Below are 25,308 nucleotides of genomic sequence, written 5' to 3'. Positions count from 1 at the left end.
GTATGTCAAGTTTGCAAGTGCTGTGATCCTAAGCAAGCAGGGGGGGCCCACTCGTTGGCATTGGCACTGGCACAGGGCCCCTCAAAGTACAGCGGTGTGTTTGCACGGTGGGGACGCCTCCCACCAGCAGCGACACTTTTGCGTACTCTGAGGGGCCCTGTGCCAGTAACGTCGCCAACGAGTATGCCCCCCCACCTGATGAAGGAACCTGCACTTTCATCTGCACCTTCCTCTTTGTCCCTGTGTAAGGTGGTATAACATGCGGGAAGGGGAACCTTACTTTCAGCAGGGTCAGATTCTGGCTGTGTAGAGTGCAAGGGGAATGTAGTGGTCTAGGTCAATGTACCAGCAGACTCATCTAGCAGTGGCTGGGCAATGGGCAGGATGAGGAGGAAACACAGATATAGGGCCAAAGAATAAAGTAGGCTAAATGCAGTTCAAAATTGGTAACAGGACTAAACAGGCGGCATTGCTTTGTTCAGTGGAGTAGCAAACCCAGGAGCAGCAGACACTGTTTTAAGGGCCCAACCACACTAGTAGGCCAAATGCAGTTTAATATCTGCTACTATAGGCCAAAAGCCTAAAGACTGAAGCTCAGCTTTATACAGTGGAGGACAACACCAGGGAGAGGCAGAACCCATTAGTAGGCCGTAACCACCAAGCTTTTTAAAAAACAGCACTTAATGAGAGCCAGAAGGTTGAAGCTCAGCTTTATTCAGTTGAGGTCAACACCAGGGAGTGGTAGACACCGTTAGTAGGCCGTAACCACCAAGCTTTTTAAAAAACAGCACTTAATGAGAGCCAGAAGGTTGAAGCTCAGCTTTATACAGTTGAGGACAAACACCAGGGAGCGGCAGACACCATTAGTAGGCCGCAACCAAAGTTGAAGGCCAAATGCTCAGCGGAGGAGGAGTATTGCAAGGAGGGACCGCAGACAGGCTAATGAAGGCACGCAGACAGGCTAATGAAGGCCCGCAGACAGGCTAATGAAGGCCTAAAATAACAAAAATTAGGCTCAAGGCAGTTTTAAATCGGTTACATGGATACACAGGCAGCATTGTGGTCAGTGGAGGAGTATTGCAAGGAGGGATCGCAGACAGGCTAATGAAGGCCTAAAATAACAAAAAATAGGCTCAAGGCAGTTTTAAATCGGTTACATGGATACACAGGCAGCATTGTGGTCAGTGGAGGAGTATTGCAAGGAGGGACCGCAGACAGGCTAATGAAGGCCTAAAATAACAAAAAAATAGGCTCAAGGCAGTTTTAAATCGGTTACATGGATACACAGGCATCATTGTGGTCAGTAGAGGAGTATTGCAAGGAGGGACCGCAGACAGGGTAATGAAGGCCTAAAATAACAAAAAATAGGCTCAAGGCAGTTTTATATCGGTTACATGGATACACAGAGGCAGCATTGTGGTCAGTGGAGGAGTATTGCAAGGAGGGACCGCAGACAGGCTAATGAAGGCCCGCAGACAGGCTAATGAAGGCCTAAAATAAAAAAAAATAGGCTCAAGGCAGTTTTAAATCGGTTACATGGATACACAGGCAGCATTGTGGTCAGCGGAGGAGGAGTATTGCAAGAAGGGACCACAGAAAGGCTAATGAAGGCCCGCAAACAGGCTAATGAAGGCCCGCAGACAGGCTAATGAAGGCCTAAAATAACAAAAATTAGGCTCAAGGCAGTTTTAAATCGGTTACATGGATACACAGGCAGCATTGTGGTCAGTGGAGGAGTATTGCAAGGAGGGACCGCAGACAGGCTAATGAAGGCCTAAAATAACAAAAAATAGGCTCAAGGCAGTTTTAAATCGGTTACATGGATACACAGGCAGCATTGTGGTCAGCGAAGGAGGAGTATTGCAAGGAGGGACCGCAGACAGGCTAATGAAGGCCCACAGACAGGCTAATGAAGGCCCGCAGACAGGCTAATGAAGGCCTAAAATAACAAAAATTAGGCTCAAGGCAGTTTTAAATCGGTTACATGGATACACAGGCAGCATTGTGGTCAGTGGAGGAGTATTGCAAGGAGGGACCGGAGACAGGCTAATGAAGGCCTAAAATAACAAAAAATAGGCTCAAGGCAGTTTTAAATCGGTTACATGGATACACAGGCAGCATTGTGGTCAGCAGAGGAGGAGGATTGCAAGGAGGGACCGCAGACAGGCTAATGAAGGCCCGCAGACAGGCTAATGAAGGCCCGCAGACAGGCTAATGAAGGTGTTGTGAACTCTATTTTTAGGCTCCCTCTAGTGGTCACAAGCGGTACTGTGTAGTGTTGTCTTCTGCAGGTTGGCTGCATCAGCTGGTTCGTTATCCTTGGTTCGTTTCCTATTTAACTCACCTGGATACTCAGTTCCTTGCCTGCTATCAATGTATTCAGTGCTCTTCAGATTCCTTGTGATTACCTTGCTCCCAGCCTCTCCAAGACAAGCTAAGTTTTTGTCCGTTCATTTTTTGATTATCAGCATTCATCATGTTTCTTGTCCAGCTTGCTAAGATGTGATCTCCTCGCTTGCTGGTTGCTCTAGGGGACTGAGTTTCTCCCCCCACACCATTAGGTGGTGCGGGGGTTCTTGAAATCTCAGTGTGGATATTTTGTTAGGGTTTTTTACTGACCGCACAGACCCCTTACTATTTTCTGCTATCTAGTATTAGTGGGCCTCATTTGCTGAATCTGTTTTCACCCCTGTGTATGTGCCTTCCTCTTACCTCACCGTTACTATTTGTTGGGGGCTTCTATATCTTTGGGGATTATTTCTCTGGAGGCAAGAGAGGTCTTTCTTTCTCTCTAGGGGTAGTTAGTTCCTCAGGCTGGCTCGAGACGTCTAGGATTTTTTAGGCACGTTCACCGGCTACTTCTAGTGTGTTTGGATAGGTTCAGATTTGCGGTTAGTCCAGTTTGCCACCTCCCTAGAGCTTGTCCTATGTTTGTTACTTAGCTGGAGTAATTCGTGATCCTCAATCACTAAGGATCATAACAGTATAGCAGGCCAAAAAAGTGTTTAATGCATCGCAGAAGTGGGATAAAAAGAAGACCTGAGTACATTGTTTTTTTCCCGCTTTTCCTTTGCTGCAGTCTGTTTAGTTTCTTTCATCCCCTTGAACTCTGGGTGGTTTTGAGCTCAGCTGCAGACATGAATATTCAGACTCTGACTTCTAGTGTGGATCATCTTACTGCACGGGTGCAAAGTATTCAGGATTTTGTTATTCATAGCCCTATGTCAGAACCAAAGATACCCATTCCTGAGTTGTTTTCTGGAGATAGATCTAGGTTTCAGAATTTTAAAAATAATTGTAAGTTATTTCTGTCTCTGAGACCTCGTTCCTCTGGTGATTTCGCTCAGCAAGTTAAAATTGTTATCTCCTTGTTGCGCGGCGACCCTCAAGATTGGGCCTTCTCTCTGGCGCCAGGAGATCCTGCATTGCTTAATGTAGATGCATTTTTTCTGGCTCTTGGACTGCTTTATGAGGAGCCTAATCTTGAGAATCAGGCAGAAAAAGCATTGCTGGCTATCTCTCAAGGTCTGGATGAAGCAGAGGTGTATTGTCAAAAATTTCGGAAATGGTCGGTGCTTACTCAATGGAATGAGTGTGCCCTGGCTGCAAATTTCAGAGAAGGTCTTTCTGGGGCCGTTAAGAATGTTATGGTGGGGATTCCCACCCCTACAAGTCTGAGTGATTCTATGGCTTTAGCCATTCAGGTTGATCGGCGTTTGCGGGAGCGCAAATCTGTTCATCCTTTGGCGGTATTTTCTGAACAGAGACCTGAGTCTATGCAATGTGACCGAACTCTGACCAGAATTGAGCGACAAAGTCATAGACGTCAAAATGGGTTGTGCTTTTACTGTGGTGATTCTACTCATGTTATCTCAGCATGCTCTAAACGTTTAAAAAAAATCGCTAAACCTGTCACCATTGGTACGATACAGCCTAAATTTATTTTGTCTGTTACTTTGATTTGTTCTTTGTCGTCCTACCCGGTTATGGCTTTTGTGGATTCGGGTGCTGCCCTGAATCTGATGGATTTGTCGTTTGCCAGGCGCTGTGGTTTTCCTGGAGCCTTTGGAATTTCCTATTCCTCTGAGGGGAATTGATGCTACGCCATTGGCTGAGAATAAGCCTCAGTATTGGACGCAAATGACCATGTGCATGACTCCCGTACATCAGGAGGTGATTCATTTTCTCGTTCTCCATAATATGCATGATGTTGTCGTTTTGGGTCTGCCATGGCTGCAGGCTCATAATCCAGTTTTAGATTGGAAAGCTATGTCTGTGTTAAGTTGGGGTTGTCAGGGAATTCATGGCGATACTCCGTTGGTGTCTATTGCTTCTTCCACTCCTTCTGAGGTCCCTGAGTTTTTGTCTGACTACCAGGATGTATTTAATGAGCCCAGGTCCAGTGCGCTGCCCCCTCATAGGGATTGTGACTGTGCTATAAATTTAATTCCTGGTAGTAAATTCCCTAAGGGACGACTTTTTAATTTGTCTATACCAGAGCATGCCGCGATGCGGAGTTATATAAAGGAGTCTTTGGAGAAGGGACATATTCGCCCATCCTCTTCCCCTCTTGGTGCAGGATTTTTTTTTTGTGGCCAAGAAGGACGGTTCTTTGAGACCTTGTATAGATTATCGTCTTCTGAATAAAATCCTTAACCCAGTGTCTTTTCGTTTGGATCTCCCAGCATCGTTTGCCATTCATAATGTGTTCCATAGGTCTTTGTTGCGGAGGTATGTGGTACCTGTGGTTCCTTCTGTTGACCCTCCTGCTCCGGTGCTGGCCGAGGGTGAATTGGAGTACGTGGTGGAGAAGATTTTGGATTCTCGTATCTCTAGACGGAGGTTCAGTATTTGGTGAAGTGGAAGGGCTATGGTCAGGAGGATAATTCCTGGGTTGTCGCCTCTGATGTTCATGCGGCCGATTTGGTTCGTGCCTTCCACGCGGCTCATCCTGATTGCCCTGGGGGTCTTGATGAGGGTTCGGTGACCCCTCCTCAAGGGGGGGGTACTGTTGTGAACTCTATTTTTAGGCTCCCTCTAGTGGTCACAAGCGGTACTGTGTAGTGTTGTCTTCTGCAGGTTGGCTGCATCAGCTGGTTCGTTATCCTTGGTTCGTTTCCTATTTAACTCACCTGGATACTCAGTTCCTTGCCTGCTATCAATGTATTCAGTGCTCTTCAGATTCCTTGTGATTACCTTGCTCCCAGCCTCTCCAAGACAAGCTAAGTTTTTGTCCGTTCATTTTTTGATTATCAGCATTCATCATGTTTCTTGTCCAGCTTGCTAAGATGTGATCTCCTCGCTTGCTGGTTGCTCTAGGGGACTGAGTTTCTCCCCCCACACCATTAGGTGGTGCGGGGGTTCTTGAAATCTCAGTGTGGATATTTTGTTAGGGTTTTTTACTGACCGCACAGACCCCTTACTATTTTCTGCTATCTAGTATTAGTGGGCCTCATTTGCTGAATCTGTTTTCACCCCTGTGTATGTGCCTTCCTCTTACCTCACCGTTATTATTTGTTGGGGGCTTCTATATCTTTGGGGATTATTTCTCTGGAGGCAAGAGAGGTCTTTCTTTCTCTCTAGGGGTAGTTAGTTCCTCGGGCTGGCTCGAGACGTCTAGGATTTTTTAGGCACGTTCACCGGCTACTTCTAGTGTGTTTGGATAGGTTCAGATTTGCGGTTAGTCCAGTTTGCCACCTCCCTAGAGCTTGTCCTATGTTTGTTACTTAGCTGGAGTAATTCGTGATCCTCAACCACTAAGGATAATAACAGAAGGCCTAAAATAACAAAAATTAGGCTCAAGGCAGTTTTAAATCGGTTACATGGATACACAGGCAGCATTGTGGTCAGCGGAGGAGTATTGCAAGGAGTGTCTGACACAGTTAGTACTCACAAAAAATAAATAGATGTTAATGTCTCGCAAAACAACAAAAAAAGAAGTGTGGCATACTTAGGTACAGGGGTGGGCTCATCTGCTGAGTTTCTGACAAAGTAATTTGGCAGTAAGTATTTACTGGTGTCAATATAGGACACTGACCCAGACTACTTTAACTAGCATCATAGATGTCAACAAATTGGTATTGTCAGTGCCAGGCATTGAATGATGCCAGCGCATAGACTAAACATTGGTGGAGCTGTACGAGATAATTTTGCACGTGGTAGAGCACAGTTTGAGCTGGGGGGGGGGGGTGGAACTCTCTTGTGGCCGGCGGTACCGTCCCAGGGCCCCTCATGTTACAACGGTGTGTCTGACGTTGGGTGCGCACCACCACCGCCAGAGACACTTCATTGTACTATGAGGGACCCAGTGGCAGTGCCGTCGACCAAAAGCGGGCACACCCACCTCTTCAGACAAACAGCACTGTAATGGGTGCTTGCGCCAAGTGGCGAGACCACGGCCCCGTGGGGGGAATTTTCCCATTGAGGGAGGTGTAAACATGTCGTATGCTGGACAAACAGCTGCTGCAAATTAAGAGATTGGAACACTCAGTAAGACCAGTCCACAAGCAAGACCTTTTTATAGGAAAGCTAGGTGTCAGCCGGGAAAGGTGGGGCAAAATAATTTTAAATCCAGGAGTGGTTCATTTTAATGAAGGTGAGATCATCCACATTTTGGGTAGCCAGACGAGTCCTTTTTTCGGTTAATATTGAACCAGCAGCATTGAATACTCTTTCTGATAGCACACTAGCTGCTGGGCAAGCAAGCTCCTGCAATGTATATTCTGCCAATTCAGGCCAGGTGTCTAATTTTGATGCCCAGTAGTGTTGAGCGATACTTTCCGATATCGGAAAGTATCGGTATCGGAAAGTATCGGCCGATACCGTCACAGTATCGGAATCCAATCCGATACCGATACCCGATCCCAATGCAAGTCAATGGGACGAAAATATCGGAATTAAAATAAACCCTTTCTTTCCTTGTAGGTTAATTCTACATGAAGGAAAACAACTAAGAATAATGTAGGATGTATTGGGGGAGGTGGCGGAGACATTAAAGGCACAGGGGTTTATCCCAATCAAATAGAATAGCAGTATTTTTAATTTTTTTATGACGTTCGGCGTTAGAAAGAATTTGACTATGTTAATTTTTTATTTATTTTGTCAGATATTGATGTTTCACTACTTCCACGCCCTTCACCCTATTTTTTACTTCTCCCACACTTTCTTCTTCATTATCCTCATCATCAGCTTCTGTGACATCAACTTCTTCACCTTATTCATCTTCTTCTTTTCTACGGATATATATATTTTTTTTTTTACATTGTTCATATTCTTTTTATTTAACTATTATCTTTTTTATATTCAACTTCTTCATCATATTCTTATTTGTGACAGGCATTCCCGTAGTTGTTATCTATAAAAGTTTGAAGATTACACCTTCCGTTCTGCCTGTCACAAAACAGTTACATTTGTCCGATAATAAAGATAATATCTTTTGCTCTGATATTTAGTCTTATGCTTAATGTTCTTCTGCTCTTTGTTCTGCAGCCTCTTGTTCTTCTGCTTCTCGGTCTTCCAGGTTGTCGTCGTCATCTCCAGGGTCGTCATCTCCAGGGTCGTCGTCATCGGGGTCGTCGTCATCGGGGTCGTCGTCATCGGGGTCGTCTTCAGGGTCATCGTCTCCAGGGTCGTCGTCATCTCGGTGGTTGTCGTCTCTGGTGTCGTCATCATCTTAGGGGTGGTCTTCCGGGTCATCGTCTTTCGGGTCTTGAACTTGGAAATGTAGCAGAAGGTACAAGAAGGCTGAGAAAATGCCGAGAAACAGCTGATGGAACTGGAACTCGGATGGCTACCCGAAGGTCCAAGAGCCAATGGAACTACCGAGGACCAGCTGACGTTACTGGAACCCGGTTACTAAGCAGGAGGTACCCGTGCCTGAAAGCACTACCAAGGACCACCTGACGTTGGTGGAACTCGGATACCCAGAGGGAGGCACCTAAGCCAAAGGCTCTGCCCGGAACCAGCTGACGGTACTGGAACCAGGATGGGGAGCAGAAGGTACAAGAGCAAAAGACACTGCCGAGAACCAGCTGACGGTACTGGAACCCGGATGGGTAGCCGAAGGTCCAAGAGCCAATGGAACTACCGAGGACCAGCTGACGTTACTGGAACCCGGTTACTAAGCAGGAGGTACCCGTGCCTGAAAGCACTACCAAGGACCACCTGACGTTGGTGGAACTCGGATACCCAGAGGGAGGCACCTAAGCCAAAGGCTCTGCCCGGAACCAGCTGACGGTACTGGAACCAGGATGGGGAGCAGAAGGTACAAGAGCAAAAGACACTGCCGAGAACCAGCTGACGGTACTGGAACCCGGAAGGGGACCTATTCAAGCTTGTCTTCCTAGGGCCCCAACTGGCGGTGTGTTAGAGCCCAGGGACAGCAGGAGGAGGAGCAGGGGGAGGGGAGTGTAGGCCGAAGCCTGCACAGGCGGCAGCTTTGGGTGTGTTGTGTCTGCGTGGCTTTTGCAGGACACGTTGCCGGCTACACAGCAGGGGAACAGCTGGCGGTGCTGGACCCCACTGACACATTGGCGAGGTGTTTGGCTCTGTGCAGCCAGCACTTCCGGACAGCAACTAGCGTTGTTGGAGCCCGGGCTCTGCAGGTGGAGCAGAGTGTAGGCCGAAGCCTAATTGAACCGATTTCAAAAGTCACCTTTAACCCCCCCTCAGGGGTTACAAAGTAGAAGAGCCACAGCTTATGCAGCAGCAGTGCTGCGCAAGTCAAAGGTTGCTCTTGTAATTTTTCTCCTTGCACACGCTGAATGGAACACGTATAACATTTAGCCCTTTATACAGTCAAACTGTGTTGGAGGCGCGAGTTCCCTTTGTAATGAGACGCAGCACAGATGTCAAGAATCCCACCTTGGTGCTGGGTGCAGCCTCCTGAGCGTTGTTATTTGCTGTACAGGAGTCTGCGCTGTCGTGTTATCCCCTGGCCTAGCGCTGTTAGCGCTGCCCATCTTCTGACCTCATTTAATGTTGGCTGGTGCGGTTCGCGATGCCCATGAATCACAGCCCCGCAGTGTCTTGACATAGTTAAAACACTGCGGGGCTGGGATTCATGGCCTGGCGCAGTACATATGTTCGCCTCTCGCTTGGGTTCTTACACCTGCTTCAGACTATGTGGCGTCAGCTGATCCCTTATCGCATGCCACGGCCATGAAGCCGCACAGTCTGAAGAAGGCGGAAGGAGATGAGGGACAGGCGAACTGATGCACTGCTCATGCCCATCAAACACACCCTCGCAGTCCCAATAAATAAGACACCGAGGGGCGTTGTGTGGGTCAGGGCGGCCGCAGAGGCGCAGCCAGCCAAACAATGATGCCAGAAGACGGGCAGCGCTACCAAGGGGGTTGCAGCGTGTCATTACAAAGGAAAGTCACACCACCGGGACGGTTAAATGGTCACACAGAGGACACATTGCAGACGTGTTTTCAGTTCCACATGTGCGAGGAGAATACGTTTCTGAGCCACCTTGCACACATGCAGCATTACCGCTGTACAAGGTGGCTGGATAACGTAAAAACGCCTGGGGGAGGGGGGACAGGTTCCCTTCAATTTCAGTTCTTGTGTCTGCGTGGCTTTTGCAGGACACGTTGCCGGCTGCACAGCAGGGGAACAGCTGGCGGTGCTGGACCCCACTGACACATTGGCTGGTGTTTTTCTCTGTGCAGCTAGCACATCTGGGCCCCAACTGGCGGTGTGTTAGAGCCCAGGGACAGCAGGAGGAGGAGCAGGAGGAGGAGGAGCAGGGGGAGGGGAGTGTAGGCCGAAGCCTGCACAGGCGGCAGCTTTGGGTGTGTTGTGTCTGCGTGGCTTTTGCAGGACACGTTGCCGGCTACACAGCAGGGGAACAGCTGGCGGTGCTGGACCCCACTGACACATTGGCGAGGTGTTTGGCTCTGTGCAGCCAGCACTTCCGGACAGCAACTAGCGTTGTTGGAGCCCGGGCTCTGCAGGTGGAGCAGAGTGTAGGCCGAAGCCTAATTGAACCGATTTCAAAAGTCACCTTTAACCCCCCCTCAGGGGTTACAAAGTAGAAGAGCCACAGCTTATGCAGCAGCAGTGCTGCGCAAGTCAAAGGTTGCTCTTGTAATTTTTCTCCTTGCACACGCTGAATGGAACACGTATAACATTTAGCCCTTTATACAGTCAAACTGTGTTGGAGGCGCGAGTTCCCTTTGTAATGAGACGCAGCACAGATGTCAAGAATCCCACCTTGGTGCTGGGTGCAGCCTCCTGAGCGTTGTTATTTGCTGTACAGGAGTCTGCGCTGTCGTGTTATCCCCTGGCCTAGCGCTGTTAGCGCTGCCCATCTTCTGACCTCATTTAATGTTGGCTGGTGCGGTTCGCGATGCCCATGAATCACAGCCCCGCAGTGTCTTGACATAGTTAAAACACTGCGGGGCTGGGATTCATGGCCTGGCGCAGTACATATGTTCGCCTCTCGCTTGGGTTCTTACACCTGCTTCAGACTATGTGGCGTCAGCTGATCCCTTATCGCATGCCACGGCCATGAAGCCGCACAGTCTGAAGAAGGCGGAAGGAGATGAGGGACAGGCGAACTGATGCACTGCTCATGCCCATCAAACACACCCTCGCAGTCCCAATAAATAAGACACCGAGGGGCGTTGTGTGGGTCAGGGCGGCCGCAGAGGCGCAGCCAGCCAAACAATGATGCCAGAAGACGGGCAGCGCTACCAAGGGGGTTGCAGCGTGTCATTACAAAGGAAAGTCACACCACCGGGACGGTTAAATGGTCACACAGAGGACACATTGCAGACGTGTTTTCAGTTCCACATGTGCGAGGAGAATACGTTTCTGAGCCACCTTGCACACATGCAGCATTACCGCTGTACAAGGTGGCTGGATAACGTAAAAACGCATGGGGGAGGGGGGACAGGTTCCCTTCAATTTCAGTTCTTGTGTCTGCGTGGCTTTTGCAGGACACGTTGCCGGCTGCACAGCAGGGGAACAGCTGGCGGTGCTGGACCCCACTGACACATTGGCTGGTGTTTTTCTCTGTGCAGCTAGCACATCTGGGCCCCAACTGGCGGTTTGTTAGAGCCCAGGGTCAGCAGGAGGAGGAGGAGCAGGAGCAGGGGGAGGGGAGTGTAGGCCGAAGCCTGCACTGGCGGCAGCTTTGGGTCTGTTGTGTCTGCGTGGCGGTCGCAGGACACGATGCCGGCTGCACAGCAGGGGAACAGCTGGCGGTGCTGAACCCCACTGACACATTGGCGAGGTGTTTTTCTCTGTGCAGCTAGCAGTACCGGGCCCCAACTGGCGGTGTTGGAGCCCAGGGTCAGCAGGAGGAGCAGGGGGAGCGGAGTGTAGGCCGAAGCCTGCACTCGAGCAAGTTGAAAGGAAACCTTTAACCCCCCCCCCCCCAGGCGTTTGTAGCTGAAAGAGCCATTGTGTACAGCACTAATGCTGGAAAAGGTAAACTTAGCTCTTTTAATTATGGTCCTTGCACATGCGGAACCTAACAGTTATGAAATGTGTCCCCTCACAGCGTTAAACCGTCCGGTAGGTGGAACTTTCCTTTGTCGTGTGACGCAGCACAGCCATCATTTTTACCCCCTTGGCGCCGTGCGCCGCCTCCTCAGCGTTGTTTGAATCTGTCCCGGAGCCTGCGCTGTTAGGTTAGCCCTTGGCCATGCACACATTTTGCGCTGCCCGTCTTCTGACATCATTTGGTGTCAGGCTGGCTGCGCCTGTGCGGGTGCGCTGGCCGAGATCCCGCCTCGCAGTGTCGTCTAATGTAATCCCACCGCGGGCCTGTGATCCGTGCCCATGCGCAGTGCATATCCTCTCCTCTCACTCCCCTCCCTACGGCTTTTTCAGACTGTGCGGTGTCACGGCCGTGGCATGCTATTAGGGACCAGCTGACATCGCACAGTCTGAAGAAGCCGTAGGGAGGGGAGTGAGAGGAGAGGATATGCACTGCGCACGGGCACGGATCACAGGCCCGCGTTGGGATTACATTAGACGACACTGCGAGGCGGGATCTCGGCCACCGCACCCGCACAGGCGCAGCCAGCCTGACACCAAATGAGGTCAGAAGACGGGCAGCGCAACATGTGTGCATGGCCAAGGGCTAACCTAACAGCGCAGGCTCCGGGACAGATTAAAACAACGCTGAGGAGGCGGCGCACGGCGCCAAGGGGGTAAAAATGATGGCTGTGCTGCGTCACACGACAAAGGAAAGTTCCACCTACCGGACGGTTTAACGCTGTGTGGGGACACATTTCATAAGTGTTTGGTTCAGCATGTGCAAGGAGCATCACGAAAAGAGGCACTTTTTCCCTTTGCATCATTACTGCTGCACAAGGTGGCTCCTTCAGTAACAAACGCCTGGGGGGGGGGGGGGGTCAGGTTCCCTTACATTTAACTTGTTGTGCCTGCGTGGCGGTCGCAGTACACGTTGCCGTATACACAGCAGGGGAACAGCTGGCGGTGCTGAACCCCACTAACACATTGGCGAGGTGTTTGGCTCTGTGCGTACAGCACTTCTGGACGGCAACTAGCGGTGTTGGAGCCCAGGGACAGGTGGAGGAGGAGGAGGTTGGAGGAGGTTGGAGGAGGTAGGAGGGATTGCCACACACACAGCAGGGGAACAGCTGACGTTACTGAACCCCAATAACAGAGGAGGGACTGTTGACTGTGCGTACAGCACTTCTGGACGGCAACTGGCGGTGTTGGAGCCCAGGGACAGGTGGAGGAGGAGGAGGTTGGAGGAGGTAGGAGGGATTGCCACACACACAGCAGGGGAACAGCTGACGTTACTGAACCCCAATAACAGAGGAGGGACTGTTGACTGTGCGTACAGCACTTCTGGACGGCAACTGGCGGTGTTGGAGCCCAGGGACAGGTGGAGGAGGAGGAGGTTGGAGGAGGTTGGAGGGGGTAGGAGGGATTGCCACACACACAGCAGGGGAACAGCTGACGTTACTGAACCCCAATAACAGAGGAGGGACTGTTGACTGTGCGTACAGCACTTCTGGACGGCAACTGGCGGTGTTGGAGCCCAGGGACAGGTGGAGGAGGAGGAGGTTGGAGGAGGTTGGGGGGGGTAGGAGGGATTGCCACACACACAGCAGGGGAACAGCTGACGTTACTGAACCCCAATAACAGAGGAGGGACTGTTGACTGTGCGTACAGCACTTCTGGACGGCAACTGGCGGTGTTGGAGCCCAGGGACAGGTGGAGGAGGAGGAGGTTGGAGGAGGTTGGAGGAGGTAGGAGGGATTGCCACACACACAGCAGGGGAACAGCTGACGTTACTGAACCCCAATAACAGAGGAGGGACTGTTGACTGTGCGTACAGCACTTCTGGACGGCAACTGGCGGTGTTGGAGCCCAGGGACAGGTGGAGGAGGAGGAGGTTGGAGGAGGTTGGAGGGGGTAGGAGGGATTGCCACACACACAGCAGGGGAACAGCTGACGTTACTGAACCCCAATAACAGAGGAGGGACTGTTGACTGTGCGTACAGCACTTCTGGACGGCAACTGGCGGTGTTGGAGCCCAGGGACAGGTGGAGGAGGAGGAGGTTGGAGGAGGTTGGAGGGGGTAGGAGGGATTGCCACACACACAGCAGGGGAACAGCTGACGTTACTGAACCCCAATAACAGAGGAGGGACTGTTGACTGTGCGTACAGCACTTCTGGACGGCAACTGGCGGTGTTGGAGCCCAGGGACAGGTGGAGGAGGAGGAGGTTGGAGGAGGTTGGAGGGGGTAGGAGGGATTGCCACACACACAGCAGGGGAACAGCTGACGTTACTGAACCCCAATAACAGAGGAGGGACTGTTGACTGTGCGTACAGCACTTCTGGACGGCAACTGGCGGTGTTGGAGCCCAGGGACAGGTGGAGGAGGAGGAGGTTGGAGGAGGTTGGAGGAGGTAGGAGGGATTGCCACACACACAGCAGGGGAACAGCTGACGTTACTGAACCCCAATAACAGAGGAGGGACTGTTGACTGTGCGTACAGCACTTCTGGACGGCAACTGGCGGTGTTGGAGCCCAGGGACAGGTGGAGGAGGAGGAGGTTGGAGGAGGTTGGAGGGGGTAGGAGGGATTGCCACACACACAGCAGGGGAACAGCTGACGTTACTGAACCCCAATAACAGAGGAGGGACTGTTGACTGTGCGTACAGCACTTCTGGACGGCAACTGGCGGTGTTGGAGCCCAGGGACAGGTGGAGGAGGAGGAGGTTGGAGGAGGTTGGAGGGGGTAGGAGGGATTGCCACACACACAGCAGGGGAACAGCTGACGTTACTGAACCCCAATAACAGAGGAGCGACTGTTGACTGTGCGTACAGCACTTCTGGACGGCAACTGGCGGTGTTGGAGCCCAGGGACAGGTGGAGGAGGAGGAGGTTGGAGGAGGTTGGAGGGGGTAGGAGGGATTGCCACACACACAGCAGGGGAACAGCTGTCGTTACTGAACCCCAATAACAGAGGAGGGACTGTTGACTGTGCGTACAGCACTTCTGGACGGCAACTGGCGGTGTTGGAGCCCAGGGACAGGTGGAGGAGGAGGAGGTTGGAGGAGGTTGGAGGAGGTAGGAGGGATTGCCACACACACAGCAGGGGAACAGCTGACGTTACTGAACCCCAATAACAGAGGAGGGACTGTTGACTGTGCGTACCGCACTTCTGGACGGCAACTGGCGGTGTTGGAGCCCAGGGACAGGTGGAGGAGGAGGAGGTTGGAGGAGGTTGGAGGAGGTAGGAGGGATTGCCACACACACAGCAGGGGAACAGCTGACGTTACTGAACCCCAATAACAGAGGAGGGACTGTTGACTGTGCGTACAGCACTTCTGGACGGCAACTGGCGGTGTTGGAGCCCAGGGACAGGTGGAGGAGGAGGAGGTTGGAGGAGGTTGGAGGGGGTAGGAGGGATTGCCACACACACAGCAGGGGAACAGCTGACGTTACTGAACCCCAATAACAGAGGAGGGACTGTTGACTGTGCGTACAGCACTTCTGGACGGCAACTGGCGGTGTTGGAGCCCAGGGACAGGTGGAGGAGGAGGAGGTTGGAGGAGGTTGGAGGGGGTAGGAGGGTTTGCCACACACACAGCAGAGGAACAGCTGACGTTACTGAACCCCAATAACAGAGGAGGGACTGTTGACTGTGCGTACAGCACTTCTGGACGGCAACTGGCGGTGTTGGAGCCCAGGGACAGGTGGAGGAGGAGGAGGTTGGAGGAGGTTGGAGGGGGTAGGAGGGATTGCCACACACACAGCAGGGGAACAGCTGACGTTACTGAACCCCAATAACAGAGGAGGGACTGTTGACTGTGCGTACAGCACTTCTGGACGGCAACTGGCGGTGTTGGAGCCCAGGGACAGGTGGAGGAGGAGGAGGTTGGAGGAGGTTGGAGGGGGTAGGAGGGATTGCCACACACACAGCAGGGGAACAGCTGACGTTACTGAACCCCAATAACAGAGGAGGGACTGTTGACTGTGCGTACAGCACTTCTGGACGGCAACTGGCGGTGTTGGAGCCCAGGGACAGGTGGAGGAGGAGGAGGTTGGAGGAGGTTGGAGGAGGTAGGAGGGATTGCCACACACACAGCAGGGGAACAGCTGACGTTACTGAACCCCAATAACAGAGGAGGGACTGTTGACTGTGCGTACAGCACTTCTGGACGGCAACTGGCGGTGTTGGAGCCCAGGGACAGGTGGAGGAGGAGGAGGTTGGAGGAGGTTGGAGGGGGTAGGAGGGATTGCCACACACACAGCAGGGGAACAGCTGACGTTACTGAACCCCAATAACAGAGGAGGGACTGTTGACTGTGCGTACAGCACTTCTGGACGGCAACTGGCGGTGTTGGAGCCCAGGGACAGGTGGAGGAGGAGGAGGTTGGAGGAGGTTGGAGGAGGTAGGAGGGATTGCCACACACACAGCAGGGGAACAGCTGACGTTACTGAACCCCAATAACAGAGGAGCGACTGTTGACTGTGCGTACAGCACTTCTGGACGGCAACTAGCGGTGTTGGAGCCCAGGGGCAGGTGGAAAAGCAGAGGAACACAATGTAGGCCGAAGCCTGAGAAAGTCGAAAGGGAACCTTTAACCCCCCCCCCAAGGCGTTTGTAGCTGAAAGAGCCAGCTTGTGCAGCACAAAAGATGCAAAAGGAAAAGGTGGCTCTTTTCATCATGCTCCTTGCAAACACAGAACTAAACACTTTTAAAATGTGTCCCCTGAAGCCGTGAAACCGTCCCGGAGGTGGGACTTTCCTTCGTAATATGACGCAGCACAGCCATCATTACTACCCCCCCGCCGCCGTGCCCCGGCTCCTCAGCGTTGTTTGATTCCGTCCCGGAGCCTGCGCTGTTATGTTATCCCGTGGCCAGGCACACTTAGCGCTGCCCATCTTCTGACATCATTTGGTGTCAGGCTGGCTGCGCCTGTGCGGCCGCGCTGGCCGAGAGCCCGCCTCGCAGTGTCTTCTGATGTAATCCCACTGGGGGCCTGGGATCCATGGCCATGCGCAGTGCATATCCTCGCCTCTCACTCCCCTCCCTACGGCTTCTTTTTCAGACTGTGCGGTGTCACGGCCGTGGCATGCTATTAGGGACCAGCTGACACCGAACAGTCTGAAGAAGCCATAGGGAGATGAGTGAGAGATGGAGGTTCAGATATGCACTGCGCATGTCCATAGATCCCAGGCCCCCAGTGGGATTAAATCAGAAGACACTGCGAGGCGGGCTCTCGGCCAGCGTGGCCGCACATGCGCAGCCAGCCTGACACCAAATGATGCCAGAAGACGGGCAGCGCTAAGTGTGCCTGGCCACGGGATAACATAACAGCGCAGGCCCTGGGACGGAATCAAACAACGCTGAGGAGCCGGGGCGCGGCGCCGGGGGGGTAGGAATGACGGCTGTGCTGCGTCATATTACGAAGGAAAGTCCCACCTCCGGGACGGTTTTACGGTATCAGTGGACACATTTTATAAGTGTTAAGTTTTGCGTGTGCAAGGAGCAAAACCAAAATAGCTACCTTTTTCCTTGTGCAGCATTACTGCTGCACAAGGTGGCTCTTTCAGTAACAAACGCCTTGGGGGGGGGGGGACAGATTCCCTTACATTTCAGTTGTTGTGTCAGCGTGGCGGTCGCATGACACATTGCCGGCTACACAGCTGGGGATCAGCTGACGTTACTGAAACCCAATAACACTGGGTCGTATGTTTTGACTGTGCAGACGGCACATCTGAGCCTCAACTGGCGGTGTTGGAGCCCAGGAATTTAAGTTCAGGTGGTAGAAAGATGAACACAACAGGAGACCTGGATAACGTATACAGTGACCTAATTATTTAATCAGGAGGAGGAGTGGCAAATTCCTGCGAGATCCAGGCCTTGTTCATTTTCAGGAAAGTAAGCCGGTCAACGTTATCGGAGGATAGTCGCATGCGACGGTCAGTTAGTACACCACCTGCAGCACTAAAGACACGTTCCGATAATACACTGGCCGCAGGGCAAGACAGCACCTCCAATGCATACTGGCTTAGCTCTGGCCATGTATCCAGCTTTGAGACCCAAAACTTGAAAGGGGAAGAGCCGTCTGGGAGTACAGCAAGAGGGCAAGACATGTAGTCTGTCACCATCTGACGGAACCGTTGCCTCCTGCTGACTGGAGCCGTCTGTGATGGTGTAGACTTTTGTGGCGGGCACAGAAAACTGTGCCACAGTTCGGCCATACTGGTCTTGCCTTGGGCAGAGGCACTGCTTCTGCTCCCTCTTTGTGCAGAGCCTCCACCACTGCCTGGACGCACTGAGCTGCTTTGGAATGCACTAGCAGCACTTCTCTCAGTTGGAATGGAGAAGAAGATGGAACTGACCAGTGTGTCTTGGTACTCCCGCATTTTTCGCTCCCGGTTCAACGGTGTGATGAGGCTTTCTACGTTGTCCCGGTAGCGAGGATCGAGGAGGGTGAACACCCAATAATCAGACATGTTGAGAATGTGGTCGATGCGGCGGTCGTTTCTCAGGCACTGCAGCATGTAATCCACCATGTGCTGCAGACTGCCAACTGCCCAAGAAACGCTGTCCCCAGCTGGAGGCGTGATCTCTGCCCGCTCGTCATCACCCCACCCTCGCTGTACACACTGAGTACTGGACAATTCGGGAACTCCCTCCTCTGGACGGATGTCTTCCTCCTCCATTGACTCCTCCTCATCCTCCTCACAAACTGTCCCCTGCCTACGCGTTTGTGAGGAACCACGTGGCGCTGACTGTCCAGAAGATGATGGAAGTGGTGAATCCTCATCCTCCACCTCTTCCACAACATCATCCCTTAGCGCTTGCAGTGATTTTTCAAGCAGGCAGATAAGGGGGACAGTCATGCTGACTAGTGCATCATCTGCACTCGCCATCCGCGTGGAATAATCAAAGGGACGCAAAACCTGGCAGACATCCTTCATAGTGGCCCACTCTGTGGTTGTGAAGTCTGTACGGCGCTGACTGCGACTTTTTTGCGCCTGATACAGCTGGTACTCCATTACAGCTTGCTGCTGCTCACACAACCGCTCCAACATATGTAACGTGGAATTCCACCTGGTAGGTAGGTCACATATGATGCGATGTTCCGGCAGGCGGTGTCGGCGCTGCAGAGCCGCAATGCGCGCTTTTGCCGTGCTGGAACGCCGCAAGTGAGCACACTCTAGGCGGACCTTGTGCAGCAGTGCATCAAGATCCGGATAGTCCCTCAAAAAACTCTGCACGACCAAATTGAGCACATGTGCCAGACATGGGATGTGAGTGAGGTTGCCGAGGCCCAGGGCTGCCACCAGATTTCGGCCATTATCACACACTACCATGCCTGGCTGGAGATTCGCTGGCTCAAACCACACATCGCTCTCCTGCTTGATGGCATTCCAGAGCTCCTGCGCTGTGTGGCTACGATTCCCCAAAAAAATTAATTTCAAGACGGCCTGTTGACGTTTGGCCACGGCTGTGCTCATGTCGGTCGTAACAGGTACACGTTCATCACGGGTCCATGTGGAGGTGGACTGTGACGGCTCCTGCAGCGATGATTCTGAGGAACTGGTGTAAGAGGAGGAGTCAATGCGTACAGAATGGATTCCTGCAATCCTTGGAGTGGGCAGGACACGTCCTGCGCCACTCGCACGGTCTGTACCCGGCTCAACGACATTAACCCAATGGGCAGTGAGGGAAAGGTATCGCCCCTGTCCATGTTGACTGGTCCACGCATCGGTGGTGAGGTGGACCTTGCTACTGACGGCGTTCAGTAGCACGTGTTTTATGTGTCCCTCCACATGCTTGTGCAGGGCAGGGACGGCTTGCCTGCTGAAGTAAAAGCGGCTGGGCACACTGTACTGTGGGACTGCCAATGACATCAAGTCACGGAAGCTGTCAGTCTCCACCAGCCTGAATGACAGCATTTCCAGTGACAGAAGTTTGGCAATGCCTGCAGTCAGAGCCTGTGCTCGTGGGTAGTGTTGAGCGATACTTTCCGATATCGGAAAGTATCGGTATCGGAAAGTATCGGCCGATACCGTCACAGTATCGGAATCCAATCCGATACCGATACCCGATCCCAATGCAAGTCAATGGGACTCATGTATCGGACGGTATTCCTGATGGTTCCCAGGGTCTGAAGGAGAGGAAACTCTCCTTCAGGCCCTGGGAACCATATAAATGTGTAAAAGAAAGAATTAAAATAAAAAATATCGCTATACTCACCTCTCCGACGCAGCCGGGACTTCAGCGAGGGAACCGGCAGCGTTGTTTGTTTAAAATTCGCGCTATTACTTGGTTACGTGAATTCCCGGCTTGTGATTGGTCAGGTCGGCCATGTTGCCGGGACGCGGACCAATCACAGCAAGCCGTGACGAAATTACGTCACGGCTTGCTGTGATTGGTCCGCGTCCCGGCAATATGGCCGCCCTGACCAATCACAAGCCGTGACGTCACGGGAGGCTGGACACGCGCTCATTTTAAAATGGGCGCGTGTCCAGCCTCCCGTGACGTCACGGCTTGTGATTGGTTGCGCCGCGGTCAACCAATCACAAGCCGGGAGGCTGGACGCGCTCATTTTAAAATGGGCGCGTGTCCAGCCTCCCGTGACGTCACGGCTTGTGATTGGTCAGGGCGGCCATATTGCCGGGACGCGGACCAATCACAGCAAGCCGTGACGTAATTTCGTCACGGCTTGCTGTGATTGGTCCGCGTCCCGGCAACATGGCCGACCTGACCAATCACAAGCCGGGAATTCACGTAACCAAGTAATAGCGCGAATTTTAAACAAACAACGCTGCCGGTTCCCTCGCTGAAGTCCCGGCTGCGTCGGAGAGGTGAGGATAGCGATATTTTTTATTTTAATTCTCTCTTTTACACATTTTAACATTAATGTTGTTGCGATACCCGATATCCGATACCACAAGAGTATCGGAATCCCGGTATCGGAATTCCGATACAGCAAGTATCGGCCGATACCCGATACTTGCAGCATCGGAATGCTCAACACTACTCGTGGGTGGTTTGACGAGAAAGGCCGCCTTTTCTCCCATGCCTGTACTACCGATGGCTGTAGACTGGGCTGGGAGTGTGTGGTTGACTGGGAAAGTGGTGCTGCGGGTGGAATGACAGCGGGTCTCTGGACAACAGGGCCAGAGGTTCTTCCACGGCGATCCTGGGAGGAAGCCGAACCAGCTGCGTGTGAGCTAGAGGAAGAGGCAACACGAGCTGAAGAGGTGGTAGCTGCCGCTGTTGGTTGGCCTAGCTCTTCAGTGTGTTTGTCTAACTCCGCCGGGTGCCTGTTGCGCACATGTTTCCACATGTTGGAGGTATTGAGGTTGGCGACTTTTTGACCTCTTTTGATTTTTTGATGACACACCTTGCATCTGACATAGCAAATGTCATCTGCAACTGTGTCAAAAAAGGACCAGGCACTGCAAGTCTTGGGAGCCCCCCTTTTGACTTTTGGAAGAGACATGCTCCTTACGGGTGCCAAAGCGGAGGCTGCAGGATCCGCAGTCTTCCCCCTCCCTCTCCCTCTTTGGGCCGTACGGGGAATCTCTTCCTCAGAGCTGCTCCCACCACCTTCCTGTCCCTGACGCCAAGATGGGTCAAGGACCTCATCATCTACACTACCCTCTGCCCCCAACTGCTCCTCCTGGGTAGTCTCAGCAGCAGAGCACGCACCAGTAAGTGGCACCTGAGTGTCATCATCAGCTGATGCGGCCTGCGAGGTGGTGACCGGAGCCACTGGCCCACCCGCCTCTTCAGAGGAAGACAGAAAAAGCTGTTGGGCATCACTGCACCCTGCCTCTTCTTCCATTTCTCCAATGCTGCTTGGCTGGCCCCCTGTTTCCAAGCCAAGAGATGATTCAGAGAACAGAAGTAGAGACTGCTCCTGTCCTGGGATCTCTGTCTGCCTGGGCAATTTTGCAGGTGGTGAAGAGACAGATGGCTGCTCTCCAGTGCTCTGTGTCTGAGAGGATGTGGCACTAATGGAAGTTGATGCATTAGCTGCCATCCATCCCACAACGGCTTCAATTTGGTCTTCACGCAGCAGCGGTGTACGGCGCTCGGCGACAAAGCTGCGCATGAACGACTGTTCCCTTGTGAAAGTGGGTGCTGATGACTCACCGGTGCCCGCAGCAGGCACAGAATCCCCACGTCCCCTCCGTGCTCCGCGCCCACGCCCACGCCCACGTGCCTTACTCACTGCCTTCTTCATCTTGGTTGACTGATAAAGATAAGCAGAAAAGTACTAACGGCTTTGTGTGCTTATTCCTGAGCAACTCCTCCTAACAGGTATAAGACACACTAATTTTCTTAAGTGTGGACTAGACTTGAATATGAGCTAATGTGGCCTACACAAATGTAAAGTGGTGTGTAACTGGTGTGTTTGGTGAACTTTATTATTTATTTATTTTTTTGGGGCTGAACTGACAACGGATAGAGCTGCAATCACACGGAGACCGTGCAGACAGCCGTAAACGGCGCTGCAAGGCCCAAAAACCCTCCTCTACTTTATCCTATGTAGTGTTTTTCCACAAATTAGCTGGAGACGGGTGGAAAGACACTAATAGGATTTTTTAAAATAAATTAGCAGCAGACTACACTACTTTGAAAAAAAAGAAAATTGATTTGGCGGTATGACGCAGTGAAAAACCCTGAGCTGCAGACAACCAGGCTACGGCTGCTCACAGACTACAGGGCGAGCTGCAGTCACACGGAGACCGTGCAGACAGCCGTAAACGGCGCTGCAAGGCCCAAAAACCCTCCTCTACTTTATCCTATGTAGTGTTTTTCCACAAATTAGCTGGAGACGGGTGGAAAGACACTAATAGGATTTTTTAAAATAAATTAGCAGCAGACTACACTACTTTGAAAAAAAAGAAAATTGATTTGGCGGTATGACGCAGTGAAAAACCCTGAGCTGGAGACAACCAGGCTATAGCTGCTCACAGATTACAGGGCGAGCTGCAGTCAGACGGAGACCGTGCAGACAGCCGTAAACGGCGCTGCAAGGCCCAAAAACCCTCCTCTACTTTATCCTATGTAGTGTTTTTCCACAAATTAGCTGGAGACGGGTGGAAAGACACTAATAGGAATTTTTGGAAAAAATGTGCAGCAGCCTGCACTACTTCAAAAAAAAAAAAAAAAGGACAGATTGAGGCAATGAACCACCCTCCCTGAACTGAATACAACCAGCTATGGATGGCCTATGTGGCTGCACTCAGACTAGAGAGTGGGCTGCACTCACACACACACACACAGAGAGACCTTGCAGATCGCTGTGAAAACAGCGCTACAAGGCAAAAGGAAGGTGAATAGTAGGTGAACACAGCGGTTGCTAAATTAGCCTTTGGAAAGCACAAAGAAGCAAATCGCTATCTCTAAACTGTCCCTCAGTCAGCAAACAGCGTCCTGTCACTAACTGAATTCACAGCAGAGTGATCGCAAAATGGCGCCAGCGACTTTTAAACTGCATCATGACATCATTTCAGCAGCCAATCACAGCCTTGCCAGTAGTTTCATGCCCTCCATGCTAAACAGGATGTGCCCACACTTGGAATCTTTCTCATTGGCTGAATTTCTGAATTTTGAATCATTGAACTTCCGATTCCGGTATCCGATACGCGCCAAGTATCGGAATCCCGGTATCGGAATTCCGATACCGCTAGTATCGGCCGATACCCGATACTTGCGGTATCGGAATGCTCAACACTAATGCCCAGTAATCAAATGGGAATGACGGTTGAGGGAGAACATCGATAAGGGATGAAAAATAGTTAGTAACCATACTGGACAAATGTTGTCTCCTGTCACTTTGAATAGATGCTGCAGTACCTGTCCTGTCTGCGGTCATTGCGAAATCACTCCACAACCTGGTCAGAAAACCCCTCTGTCCAACGCCACTTCTGATCTGTGCACCTCTAACACCTCTGCCCTGTAGCCCCCTGCAGCTTGTGTGAGAACCATCACCGGCGCTGTGTGCTGGGAATGCCTGAATCAAATGGTCTACAAGAGTAGCTTGTTTGGTTGCTAATATTTGTTCGAGGTTCTCATGTGGCATAATATTTTGCAATTTGCCTTTATAGCGAGGGTCAAGGATGCAGGCCAACCAGTAATCGTCATCGCTCATCATTTTAATAATGCGTGGGTCCCTTTTGAGGATACGTAAGGCATAATCCGCCATGTGGGCCAAAGTTCCAGTTGTCAAATCTGCGGTTGTGCTGGTTTGAGGGGCAGTTACAGGCAAATCTACGTCACTTGTCTCCCTTAAAAAAACAGAACCCGGCCTTGCAACGCCACTAATTTCTGTTGGCCCAGGAGAAGCTTCCTCATTAAAAAAGTACTCATCCCCATCATCCTCCTCATCCTCCTCCTCCTCTTCGCCCGCTACCGCGTCCTCTACACGGCCCTGACCAGACAATGGCTGACTGTCATTAAGGCTTTCCTCTTCCTCGGCTGCAGACGCCTGCTCCTTTATGTGCGTCAAACTTTGCATCAGCAGACGCATTAGGGGGATGCTCATGCTTATTATGGCGTTGTCTGCACTAACCAGCCGTGTGCATTCCTCAAAACACTGAAGGACTTGACACAGGTCTTGTAGCTTCGACCACTGCAGACCTGACAACTCCATGTCTGCCATTCAACTGCCTACCCGTGTATCCTCCCACAAATACATAACAGCACGCCTCTGTTCGCACACTCTCTGAAGCATGTGCAGTATGGAGTTCCACCTTGTTGCAACATCGATGATTAGGCGCTGCTGAGGAAGGTTCAAAGAACGCTGATAGTTCTGCATACGGCTGGAGTGTACGGGCGAACGGCGGATATGCGAGCAAAGTCTGCGCACTTTGAGGAGCAGGTCGGGTATCCCTGGATAACTTTTCAGGAAGCACTGCACCACCAGGTTTAAGGTGTGAGCCAGGCAAGGAATGTGTTTCAGTTGGGAAAGGGCTATGGCAGCCATGAAATTCCTTCCGTTATCACTCACTACCTTGCCTGCCTCAAGATGTACAGTGCCCAGCCATGACTGAGTTTCTTTCTGCAAGAACTCGGACAGAACTTCCGCGGTGTGTCTGTTGTCGCCCAAACACTTCATTGCCAATACAGCCTGCTGTCGCTTGCCACTAGCTGTCCCATAATGGCACACCTGTTGTGCAACAGTGGCAGCTGCGGATGGAGTGGATGTGCAACTGCAGTCTGTGGATGAGCTCTCGCTTCTGCAGGAGGAGGAGGAAGAGGAGGAGGGGGGGCGAACGCCTACAGCCAACTCTTTCCTTGACCGTGGGCTAGGCAGAACTGTCCCAATATTGCTGTCCCCTGTGGACCCTGCATCCACCACATTCACCCAGTGTGCCGTGATGGACACGTAACGTCCCTGGCCATGCCTACTGGTCCATGCATCTGTTGTCAGGTGCACCTTTGTAGTCACAGACTGCCTGAGTGCATGGACGATGCGGTCTTTAACATGCTGTTGGAGGGCTGGGATGGCTTTTCTATAAAAGAAGTGGCGACTGGGTAGCTCGTAGCGTGGTACAGCATAGTCCATCAGCGCTTTGAAAGCTTCGCTTTCAACTAACCAGTAGGGCATCATCTCTAATGAGATTAGTCTAGCAATGTGGGCGTTCAAACCCTGTGTACGCGGATGCGAGGATGAGTACTTCCTTTTCCTAACAAGAGTCTCATGTAGGGTGAGCTGGACTGGAGAGCTGGAGATCGTGGAACTAGCGGTGGTGCCGGTGGACATGGGTGACTGAGAGAGGGTTGGAGATGGTATTCTTGCCGGTGCCCTACATGCAGTGTTTCCTACTA

Source organism: Ranitomeya variabilis, chromosome 4 (assembly GCF_051348905.1).
Source record: "Ranitomeya variabilis isolate aRanVar5 chromosome 4, aRanVar5.hap1, whole genome shotgun sequence".
Classification (NCBI taxonomy): domain Eukaryota; kingdom Metazoa; phylum Chordata; class Amphibia; order Anura; family Dendrobatidae; genus Ranitomeya; species Ranitomeya variabilis.
This window is presented reverse-complemented; position numbering follows the sequence as displayed.